This window comes from Nyctereutes procyonoides, unplaced genomic scaffold, assembly GCF_905146905.1.
Source record: "Nyctereutes procyonoides isolate TBG_1078 unplaced genomic scaffold, NYPRO_anot_genome, whole genome shotgun sequence".
In the NCBI taxonomy this organism is placed as follows: domain Eukaryota; kingdom Metazoa; phylum Chordata; class Mammalia; order Carnivora; family Canidae; genus Nyctereutes; species Nyctereutes procyonoides.
The window spans coordinates 47,659,381-47,671,728 of NW_026575020.1; the positions used below are offsets into that span (position 1 = coordinate 47,659,381).

At 43.3% G+C, this 12,348-nt stretch overlaps 1 long non-coding RNA gene across 1 annotated transcript; it reads left to right on the top strand.

Moving 5' to 3' along the window:
- The first annotated feature begins 5,528 nt into the window (after positions 1-5,528).
- LOC129504112 (uncharacterized) lies at positions 5,529-9,956 on the top strand. The gene is made up of 3 exons (XR_008663308.1): positions 5,529-5,681; positions 8,695-8,830; positions 9,843-9,956. It is a non-coding gene; the product is annotated as an uncharacterized LOC129504112 (long non-coding RNA).
- The last annotated feature ends 2,392 nt before the right edge of the window (positions 9,957-12,348 follow it).

Here is a 12,348-nt window from a genome sequence, read left to right on the forward strand (position 1 = left end):
AACATGTGATTTCAGATGATCTTTTGTCATAAAGGACTTTATCTGGGCAACTGGTAAAATCTGAGAAAAGTCTATTGGTTAGGTAATAGTATTGCATGAGTGTTAATTTTTTTTTTTTATTTTGATGATCTTACTGTGACTATGTTGTCACATAAGCCCTTATTGTTAGGATAAAATAAGCTTAAACTATTTACTACAGTGTGTCTTTAACATACTCTCAAATATTTCAGGAAAAAAATTAATATCCAGAGAATGAGAAAATGAATGCAGTAAAATGTTAACTTCCCTTTTTTTTTTTAAATGTTAAGTTTGTTTTTTTATGAAGGCTCTGCGCCCAAAGTGGGGATTAAACTCATGACCCTGAACTCAAGAGTCCACACTACTGACAGAGCCTGCTAGGTGACCCTCCTTGTCCTATTCTTACAATTTTATTGCTATGTCTGCAATGATGCCTCCCCACCCCGAAAAAGTTACAGAATTTTTTTTTTATGATTTTATTTATTTATTCATGAGAGAGACAGAGACAAGGCAGAGACATAGGCAGAGGGAGAAGCAGGCTCCTGGCAGGGAGCCCGATGTGGGACTCTGGGATTGCACCCTGAGCCAAAGGCAGATGCTCAACCACTGAGCCACCCAGGCATCCCAAATTTACAGAATGTTAAAATATCTTCTGCCTCTGGACATAAAGGCTATATTTATTGCATATCATTTGTGGCATTGAGGGCATCTGGTAAAGCTGTGAAACCTGGTCAAGAGGATTTTGAGTTGTTAGAATGTCTTACCTTTATATCTCTTCTCTCTGCAAGTGACCCATCCTTTTGCATGGGTCTAAGTAGATTTGATTTATATGCAATATGACTTTATAAACTCCATATGTTAGAATGTCCATTCGGCTTTACATATCTTTCAAAAATAATAGTGGCTTAAACATGATCGAAGTTTAGCTCCTCCCTTGAGTAACAGGACTTGGCAGTCATTCCGGGGCTGGTATGGAGGCCCCTTAATCAATAGACACCAATGGCTCCCCCTAGTCTGACTGCTCTGATGCTTGGTGAGCAGCCTCATGATCCAAGCTAGAGGCTACTTAGGCTCCAGACAACACATTCATATGTTAGTAAGAAGTAGGAAGGAGCGAAGAAGGGTGCCCATGCCTCCCTTTGAGGATGTTTTCTGGATGTTCAACATAGCAGTTCTGTTTTTTTCTTTTTCTTTTTTTTTTTCTTATTTATTTATTTATTTATTTATTTATTTATTTATGAGAGAGAGAGAGAGAGAGAGAGAGAGAGAGAGAGGCAGAGACACAGGCAGAGGGAGAAGCAGGCTCCATGCAGGGAGCCCGATGCGGGGACTCGATCCCCGGACCCTAGGATCATGCCCCAGGCCGAAGGCAGGCACTAAACCGCTGAGCCACCCAGGGATTTCCCCCTGTTTTTTTCTTTTAAAGATTTTGATTTATTCATGAGAGACACACAGAGAGAGGCAGAGATGTAGGCAGAGGGAGAAGCAGGCTCCCTGGAGGGAGCCTGATTTGGGACTTGATCCCAGGACTGCGGGATTATGCCCTGAGCCACCCAGGCATCCCAGCCTCTTTGTTCAGGGCAACTTCTAGCTGCAAGAGAGGCTGCTGAATCATAGTCTGGGCAGGCATGTTCCACCCAAAGATCAAGGAGGATGAGAATGGATATTGGGGTGTGTAATAAGCCTGCATTCCAAAGCAAGAAGAAAATCATCACTAAGGAAAACCTATCAACTCCGACTCAAGGAATGGTATAGGGACTGCCTCATGGCATATAGGATGTTAGATTTGGGGGTAGGTGGCCTAGTAAATGTAAGCAAAGACAGGCGATGTTTGGAAAGTGGAGGAGGATGCCTGGGTGGTTCCATGGTTGAACGTCTGCCTTTGGCTCAGTTCATGATCCTGGAGTCCTGCATGGAGTCCTGCATCAGGTTCCCCGCAGGGAGCCTGCTTCTCCCTCTGCCTATGTCTCTGCCTCTCTCTCTGTGTCCCTCATGAATAAATAAATTAAATCTAAAAAAAAAAAGGTGGGGGGGAGAAAGAAAAGGGAGAAGAAAATGGAAACAATCCTGAGGATGCTCTGGAAAAGTAGGACGAAGGATGGTTAAGACCTCTGGTTAAGAGGTGGGTATAAGTAAGACTCCAGCTTCACAGTGAGGAAGAGGGAGAAGGAAAACAGGAAGAGGAAAGAGGCAAGAAAGGATGAGAGGGGCTAAGCAAGGGTGAGAGGTCAGGAATAAGAGGGGGGAGAGTTCAGGGGTTGTAGTTGGCCCGAGGCTGGCTCCTTGGTCTCTGGGGCGGTGGCTTCTGACCTGTCCGTAAGCAGAGCTCCAGGAAGAACAGCTTTATCTGGTACACCATCTAATTCCAGTGGTCATTTGTGGTGTTGGAGACTCCTGACTTCACATAAAGCCTTTATATAACTAAATCAGCTGAGTGGACATGATACAAAGGTCAGGAAAAAAAAAATCAGACCACACTGAAAAATCCAATTTGTGTGCAAGTAATGGAATTTTAGTAATGACTGAGAAAGCAACCTGTGGCCCAGCCGCTGTCTTCTCAGACACCAGGGCTGATTATTATGGGGGGTGGGGCGTGATTGTGGCTCTTTGGGGGTCTGCTGAGTATTGTGAAAGCTGGTTATAAGTCTTCTAGTTCCATAAATTGTTATTTTTCTTTTTTTCTATGGCCCATTAAAAAAGCTGCCTTACACCCAATATGCATGTGGCTCCTTTCTTGTGAGAAGAATCACAAGGGTTATTTATCTTTCAGCCAAACCTATGGAGTAAAAAGAGGTGTTTAGGTAAAATTAGGTACTTGAAGTTTCCGAGGGAATGGGCAAGTGTGTTCACAAAACACTTCATTTATAGCAAATGTTTATATTATAGCATCCTACAACTGGAAGGGACCCTTTTCTTTGGGTATAAATATTTCTACAAAAGGCTGCAGGAAAAAAAAATGGGCTGCAGAGATTGAAGTTTGCTTTGTTTACAGAAATTCACTCTACCCCACTCATGAGTATTTCACGATTGAAGATACTCGCCTGTGCCAGTAATTTCAAAATCTAACACTGGTGACTTTTTGCAAGTTTTGCAAAATATTTTGCAAAGCTGGATGCGAATTCCTTTGAAGAGTTTAGGTTGTGGTCAAGAGCTGCTCTCGGGAAATCACTCTCCTGAGTCCCCCAAATGGTTCTTTAGAAAGGCAGAGGGAAACCAAGATACTAACCAAAGCAGTGACAACACAGTGGGAAAGTTCTGGTGTCTCTGAGTCTAGACCCAAGCATTGTGATCAAACAAACTGCTTGGCCTATTAAAAACACACTGAAGGCAACACATTTTTGTTTCGCAACATATGAGAGGGCAGGTTGCCAAGTACTTGGTTATGAATGTGGAATCCATAAAAAAAAAAAAAGAAAAATCCCTGCACTTTGTCACTCTCCTCATACTGGATTAACCCTAAAGCATCAGAAATCGCAGAAGAAATTGACTCAAGACATTTGCACAGGGAGCTTGCTTTCTTTGCAGCGACTTTATGTAAAGATGTGAAATCAGTTTCCAGGGATTCTTCTGCATATAACTGGCCTGTAGATAAAAAGTGTGAGGAACCTTGAACCTTTCTACTGAAGAGTTACTTTGCTAAGAGAAAGATTAAAATTAAATAGAACAGAAAAAGCCTAAGGGTTGTTTTTTCCCTTAAAGTGAAATTGGACTTATAATTAAAACACACTGTGTTTTGTTTTTTCTTTAAAAAAGAACCTTAGTTTTTTTTTTTGTTTTTTTTTTTTTCCAGTTGGTTCTTAGCCCAAACCTTCATGACTACTTTTTTCTTTTGGTAGGGGTATCAAAAGAGTGGAATCCTTAATCACTGAACTGAAGGGACTTTAAAGATCAATTAGTCCAACACCTTAATTTGAAAAAAAAAAGGGACACCTGGGTGGCTCAGTGGTTGAGCATCTGCCTTTGGCTCAGGGTGTGATCCCTGCATGGAGCCTGCTTCTCCCTCTGCCTGTGTCTCTGCCTCTCTCTCTGTGTCTCTTATGAATAAATAAATAAAATCTTAAAAAAAGTTTTTTTTTTTTTTTAAATTTTAAATAAAATCCACATCATGTGTGGGGCTCCAACTCACAACCTCAAGATTAAGAGTCAAATGCTCCACTGACTGAGCCAGGCAGGCGCCCCTCCAACACCCCAATTTGATGTGCAGGAAGATCCAGAGAAATGAGTAATCAGTCCAAGATCTCATGGCCTTTCAAGACCTAAGCCATCCATCTCTGAGTCTTCACTTTTCCCAGTACCTCCTAACACTTCTAAAGACCAGGCTTGCCAGGTAAGGATTCATCCCTGAACTGTACATTTCTTGCTGTACCTGCTGAAGGAAAGACTCCACTCTGAACATTCAACTATTAGAATATGGGGTTTGGGCTTGTGACCCTCCATTCCAGTTGCAATAGGATCAAAGATGAACATTTCCTCAGACCTCACTCTATTTGGGTGCCCTTTTCCCTCGAAGAAATCTTGGTTCCCTCGCAAATGCCAAAAATAGGCCAGCAGGGTTTTTCTGGTTTGTTTCCTTTGTTTGCTCATTTGATATTAATTATTAACTGGAATGGGAGAGATGAAAGGCAGGAAGAAAATAAACGGGTATTTTCAAATTTCCTACTTTGAAAATGAAACTTTTTTTTAAAATATCTTATTTATTTATTCATGAGAGACACAGAGAGAGAGAGAGAAAGAGAAAGGCAGAGACACAGGCAGAGGGAGAAGCAGGCTCCATGCAGGGAGCCCGATGTGGGACTCGATCCCAGGGCTCCAGGATCACACCCCGGGCTGAAGACAGGCGCTAAACCGCTGAGCCACCCCGGGATCCCAACTTTTTTTTTTTTTTTTTTTAAAGATTTTATTTATTTATTCATGAGAGACACAGAGAGAGAGGCAGAGACAGAGGCAGAGGGAGAAGCAGGACTCAATCCCAGGACCCCAGGATCACAACCTGAGTCAGAGGCAGGTGCTCAAGCACTAAGCCACCCAGGTGTCCTGGAAATGAAACATTTGAAAGTAGTAAGAGGTAACCTTATAGACTTACTCTTATCAGAGCTATGGTTTGAGATGCCTATAATCCTCAGGACAATCAGTGGGAAAGGCTTTTTCATCATCCCCATTTTATAGATGGGGAAGCTGCCGCACAGGGAGACAAAGGGCTTGCCCGGGTCATTGGATCATAGGAAAGGGCTCTGCTGGAACCTTGCTCTGGAGTCTGTGCCTCTCTGTGCAGACGATGGGACTCCAGGCGTACCATGCTTTATTCTTCTCTGACCTATCCTTAGAGGTATGGATTTTTTGCCTTCAAGTTGTCTTCTTCTTCTTTGACGGTTCTGTGGCCTTTATTTCCTTCCTGCTCTGCTGATTCAGGACCCCAGGAAGCCTGGCTTCCTGTCGTGATCAGTTTGAGGACCGCCTGCAGAAATGCAGACTCAGCAAAGCGTCGCTCACCACCGGAGAGCCTGCAAAAGGTCAGGGGAAGAGAGGCAAAGGCAGCCCCACAGAGGTGCCCTGCATATTCACACACAGACACGCTGGAAGCATCCGGCAGAGAGCAGAAAAGGTGGTAGATCTAAGACTGAAAAGCAAAAGCAACAAGGGTGAGCCCGGAGGAGAACATTATGGTAAGTGAAATAAGCCAGACATAGACAAATACTGCATGATCTCACTTTCTACGTGGAATCTAAGAAAGTCATAGAACCAGAGTAGGAATGGTAGTTGCTGGAGACTGCAGGCGGGGTGGGGGCAACGGGGAGATATTTGTCAGAGGGCATACATTTTTATAAGTTTCATAAGATGATGAAGCTCTGGGCATCTGATGTATGGCGTAGTGGCTATAGTTAGTGAGACTAGAGCCTCACAAATTTGCTAATAGAGCAGATCTTAAGCGTTCTCATCACCACCATCCTTCCAAAAAAAGGTAACTATGTAAGGTGATGGATGTATTAATTGACTTGATTATGACATTCATTTAACAATATATACATATGTTATTATTTAGATTTTATTTATTTATTCATGAGAGACACACACAGAAAGGCAGACACATAGGCAGAGGGAGAAGCAGATTCTCTGCAGGGAGACTGATGTAGGACTCAACTCCAGGACCATGGGATCACGCCCTGAGCCAAAGGTAGACACTAGACCACTGAGCCACCCAGGCGCCCTAATATATACATATATTAAGTCCTCATTGTACAGTTAAAAAAAATCACCTTGTACAATCCTTTTTTTTTTTTTTCTCACCTTGTACAATCCTTAAAAAAGCAACTTGATCGGTTTAGGGGTGCCAGAAAATTTTTTAAAATTATTTTTTCAGGGATCCCTGGGTGGCGCAGCGGTTTGGCGCCTGCCTTTGGCCCAGGGCGCGATCCTGGAGACCCGGGATCGGATCCCACGTCGGGCTCCCGGTGCATGGAGCCTGCTTCTCCCTCTGCTTCTCCCTCTGCCTGTGTCTCTGCGCCTCTCTCTCTCTCTCTCTCTGTGACTATCATAAGCAAATAAAAAAAAAAAAAAAGAAGAAAAAATTATTTTTTCAAAATTGTATTTTATTTTATTATTTTTATTTATTTATTTAAAGTTTTTTTAAAAAGAGATTTTATTTATTTACTCATGAGAGAGAGAGACACACACACAGAGGCAAAGATACAGGCAGAGGGAGAAGCAGGCTCCATGCAGGGAGCCCGACGTGGGACTCGATCCCGGGTCTCCAGGATCACACCCTGGCTGAAGGGGGCGCTAAACCGCTGAGCCACTCGGGCTGCCCGGGCTGCCCTATTTTATTTTTATTTTTATTTTTTTTTTTAAAGATTTTATTTATTTATTCATGAGAGACACACAGAGAGAGAGAGAGAGAGAGGCAGAGACACAGGCAGAAGGAGAAGCAGGCTCCATGCAGGGAGCCCGACGTGGGACTTGATCCCGGGTCTCCAGGATCACACCCCGGGCTGCAGGCGGCGCTAAACCGCTGTGCCACCAGGGCTGCCCTTTATTTTTATTTTTAAAGAGATTTTATTTATTCATTCATGAGAGACAGAGAGAGAGGCAGTGACACAGGCAGAAGAAGCATGCTCCCTGCAGGGAGCCTGATGTGGGACTTGATCCCCAGACCCAGGGATCATGCCCTAAGTCAAAGGCAGATGCTCAAACGCTGAGCCACCCAGATGCCCCTATTTTATTTTATTTTTAAAGATTTTATTTATTTATTTGAGAGACAGACTGAGAGAGAGCAAGTACGTGGTGGGGAGGGGCAGAGGGAGAGGGAGAAGCAGATTCCCTCCTGAGTTGGAAGTCTGACATGGGGTTCAATCATAGTATGTCATGATTGTGACCCAAGCAGACACTTAACCAATTGAGCCACCGAGGCATCCCAAGGTTTTTTTTTTTTTAAGTAATTTCTACACCCAATGTGGGGCTCAAACTCATGACCCTGAGACCAAGAGTTGCATGCTCTTCTGACTGAGACAGCAGGGTTTCCAGAAACTTTAAAAGTCTATTTATTTCCTTTTAGAAAGGAATGTACTCATGAAAAAATGTTTCACGTCACTTGACATCCAGGAAATACAAATCAAAACCACAATGAGATACCACCTTATACCAGTCAGAATGGCAAAAATTAACAAGTCAGGAAACAACAGATCTTGGCGAGGATGCAGAGACCAGCAATTGCACTACAATCCAGTAATTGCACTACTGGGTATTTACTCCAAGGATACAAATGTATCCTGAATCTGAAGGGGCACCTACACTCCAATGTTTGTAACAGCAATGTCCATAATAGCCAAACAATGGTAAGAGCCCAGATGTCTGTCAACAGTTGAATGGATAAAGAAGATGTGGTATATACCTATGCAATGGAATATTACTCAGCATCACAAAATGAAATCTTGCCATTTTAAATGACGTGGATGGAACTAGATGGTATTATGCTTAGTGAAATAAGTCAATCAGAGAAAGACAGGTATCATCTGATCTCACTCATATGTGGAATTTAAGAATCAAAACAGAGGATCATAGGGGAGGAAAGGAAAAAATAAAACAAGATGAAATCAGAGAGGGAGACAAAACGTAAGAGACTTAATCATAGGAAACAAACTGAGGGGAGTGGGGAGACTGGGTAACTGGGTGATGGGCATTAAGGAGGGCAGGTGATACAATGAGCACTGGGTACTATATAAGACTTTTGAATCATGACCTCTACCTCTGAAACCAACAATACATTATAGGTGAATTAACTGAATTTAAATTATAGAAAAGAAACAAATATTTGCCTTTATTCCAAAGGAAAAATAATCTTTTGCTTGTTTGTTAAAAGTTTTACATTTTTATTTATTTTTAAATTGGGATAAAATTCACATAAGATTAACCATTTTAAAATTTTTATTTGTTTATTTTAAAGATTTATTTATTTATTTTAGAGAGAGGGAGAGCACACAGCAGGGGGAGGGGAAGAGGCAGGGAGAGAATCTCAAGCAGACTCCTGGCTGAATGCAGAGCCTGACACAAGGCTTGATCTCATGACCCCCACCAAAACCAAGAGTTGGTCACTTAACTGAGCCCCACAGGTGCCCCAACCAATATTTTTTAAGATTTTATTTTTTATTTTTATCTTAAAGATTTAATTTATTTATTTGACAGATAGAGCACAAGAAAGCCCAAGCAGGGGGAGTAGCAGAAGGAGAGGGAGAAGGGACGCCATGGTGGGACCCGATCTCAGAACCCCAGGATCATTACCTGAGCTGAAGGCAGGTGATTAACCGACTGAGCCACCCAGGTACTCTTAAATATTTTATTTTTAAATAATCTCTAAACTCACTGTGGGGCTTGAACTTACAACCCTAAGATCAAGAGTCCCATGCTCCACTGACTGAGTCAGTCAACAGGTTTTATCCAGCGTTTGGCTATTATAAGTTATGCTGCTATGAACATTCTTGTGTATGTCTTTTTTTTTTTTTAATTTAAGATTTTATTTATTCATGAGAGACACACAGAGAGAGGCAGACACATAGGCAGAGGGAGAAACATTCTCCCTGAGGGGAGCCTGATGTGGGACTCAATCCCAAGACCCTGGGATCACACCCTGAGCCAAAGGCAGACACTGAACCACTGAGCCATCCAGGTGCCCTTGTACATTCTTAATTTTACTGTAATTAAATTTAGTGTTTTCCTTTTGGTTAGTATTTGTGTGTGTGTGTGTGTGTGTGTGCTATTAAAGAAGTCCTTCTTGGGCAGCCCCGGTGGCTCAGCGGTTTGGTGCTGCCTTAACCCCGGGGTGTGATCCTGGGGACCTGGAATCGAGTCCCACGTCCGGCTCCCTGCGTGGAGCCTGCTTCTCCCTCTGCCTGTGTCTCTGCCTCTCTCTCTCTATGTCTCTCATGAATGAATAAATAAAATCTTAAAAAAATTATTAAAAAAAAAAAGAAGTCCTTCTAATCCTTGTGTTGTAAAGAGAGTTTTGGGGACTATCTCCTGGTTCTGAATTGTCCAATATGGTAGCTACTTGTCGCTTTTGAAATGAGAATTAAAATGAAATAAAATGAAAAAAATCAATCTCTTAGTTCTTTAACTACCTGCCCTATTGAACTTCTTGGTGGAGGTGGTGACCTCCTAACTGACACATTCCTTATGGCCTGGTAAATACTATGTCCTTTGAGCCTTTCTGTGAGACACAACAAACATCTATTGAGTCTTGCAATTCAGTGTTCCTAATACCTTTCAACTCACTTCACCTTCTATCATGGCAATACTGGATCCTTACCCGAACATTAAGTCCTGTATCTTCACAGAGCACTCTCAAGTCAACAAGACTCCTCTTGGGCAGCCCCGATGGCCCAGCGGATTAGCACCTGCCTTCAGCCCAGGGCATGATCCTGGAGACCTGGGATCAAGTCCCACATCGGGCTCCCCCCATGGAGCCTGCTTCTCCCTCTGCCTATGTCTCTGCTTCTCTCTGCTTCTCTCTGTGTCTCTCATAACTAAATAAAAATCCTTTGAAAAAAAAAAACAAGACTCCTCTTTACCCAATTTTATCTTCTCGTCCTCCTTTTAAATTTATTTATTTATTTATTTATTTATTTTTTTTTAAAGATTTATTTATTTATTCATGAGAGACAGAGAGGCAGAGAGACAGGCAGAGGGAGAAGCAGGCTCCATGCAGGGAGCCCGATGTGGGACTCGATCCCAGGTCTCCAGGATCACACCCTGGGCCGAATGCAGCATTAAACCGCTGAGCCACCCGGGCTGCCCTAAATTTATTTATTTATTTATTTATTTATTTATTTATTTATTTATTTATTTATTTATTTATTTTTAAAGATTTATTTATTCATGAGAGACACACACAGAGAGAGGCAGAGACATAAGCAGAGGGAGAAACAGGCTCCTCACAAGAGCCTGATGTGGGACTCAATCCCCGATTCCAGGATCATGACCTGAGCTGAAGGCAGCCGCCTAACCGCTGAGCCACCCAGGTGTAACTTTTAAATTTATTTATGAGAGAGAAAGAGAGACAGAGAGAACAAGAATGAGCAGTGGGAGGGGCAGAGGGAGAGAGACAGAGAGAATAAGATTCCCCGGTGAGAAGGAAGCCTGATGGGGAACTTGATTCCAGGACCTGGAAATCACAACCCAAGCCAAAGGCAGACACTCAACCAATTGAGCCTCTCAGGCGCCCCTGTTCTGGCCCCTTTGATCAAGCACTCTTAGAATGCAAGTCTCTGGCTGCTGTCACTGCCTACCGGCAAGGTTGCCACCCTTTTGTGGTGTATGGTCCCTTAGCATGTCCCTGGCTGGCATATGTGGTGTTATGCTGGTTATAGGCAAAGTGGCTGAGGAGGGGGCTTCTCAGAGGAGCCTATACTCCCTCACAGGGAGAGGCTTCTGCATGGTGTTCCAGCAAGGAGTGCTAGCTCTTGCAGGGAGGTTTGGAGATGATGAGCCACTTCTGCAGCACCAGAAGGGTCACACGAGTCTAGAGAGTCAAAATCTTCAGAGCCATTGTCACATGTTTGTATCTCATCTAGAGGCCAGACACAAAAGACTTTGCCGTTGTTGAGTGCTTAATGTCCTTTGGCTTGGTCCTTAACTTTTTCTGCCTCGCATGGCAGGAGATGAGAGCTTCATTATATGCAACCAAGGGGGCTGGTTTTCACGCCTGGCTTACTATTGCTTATTACATTCTGCTGTGCGTCATCTTCTTGTAGAACATTCATGACGCTTACCAATGGGCCTCCAAATCTATTTTCTCTGCAGAAGTCTCAAGTGTCTGATATACCACTTTTGCTAGTGCTTTCCCTTTGACCTGTACTTCTCAGGTACCAATATTAAGGCGTGTGCCAGGGGCTGTCTTGAGACCCACCTACTTAACACCAACTCAACAGAGATGGGGCCCTCCTTGCCAGCCTGTTCCAAATCCATCTCTTTGCTCTCTCAAACTCCTGGTGTCAGCTGTCATGGGTTAGAGTCTTCTGAAGCAGAGGCAGAGTCAGAGTGTGGGGTGCAGGATGTTTATAGGGATGGGTACTTGGGGGAGGAAGGGGAGGCAGCAAGATCTAGGCAGAGGAAAGAGAAAAAACGGTGATGCCAGCCCAACAAAGCTTCAGTCAATAATGTGGCAGAATGTTGCCTTCAGTCTCAAGGGCTTTGGAATGTCCTGTATGAGGTCTTAATGGCACTTTTATGTTCCTGTCCCATTCAGTTACTGGATGTGTGCTGCCCTGGGAGCCACGTGCCTTGAGGCAAGGCAGCTCTGCACCTGAGATCCTGAAGGTGCTGGAAGCTGGAGGCTGTGTGTGGATCACTCTGCATGGCTGAGCAGAAAGTCCCTTCTTGAGGGCATCTAGGTGACATTTCCATGTCTGTCACGCAGTTGTCTTTAGATTTGCCTTTCTTTCAATAATGCTTAGTTTTACATAAAAGACTGGTATATGGTCCATTAGACTTATTACTATGTACTCCGTGACATAGTAATTTGACACTGTGGTATCTTTTTCTTTTTCTTTTTTTTAAAGATTTTGTTTATTTATTTGAGAGAGAGCGATAGCGAGAGAGCATGTGTGAGAGGGAGCAGAGGTAGGAAGGGGCAGAGGGAGAGGGAGAAGCAGGGTCCCTGCTGAGCAGGGAGTCTGACATGGGACTCAGTCCCAGGATCCTGGCATCATGACCTGAGCCAAAGGCCTCACTGACTGACCCACCCAGGCCCCCTCCCCCCAGTGGTATCTTTTTAAGCTTTTTATAATTTATCTGATTATTGCTTTAAGTAGTATATACTATTATGCAGAAATACATTTTATT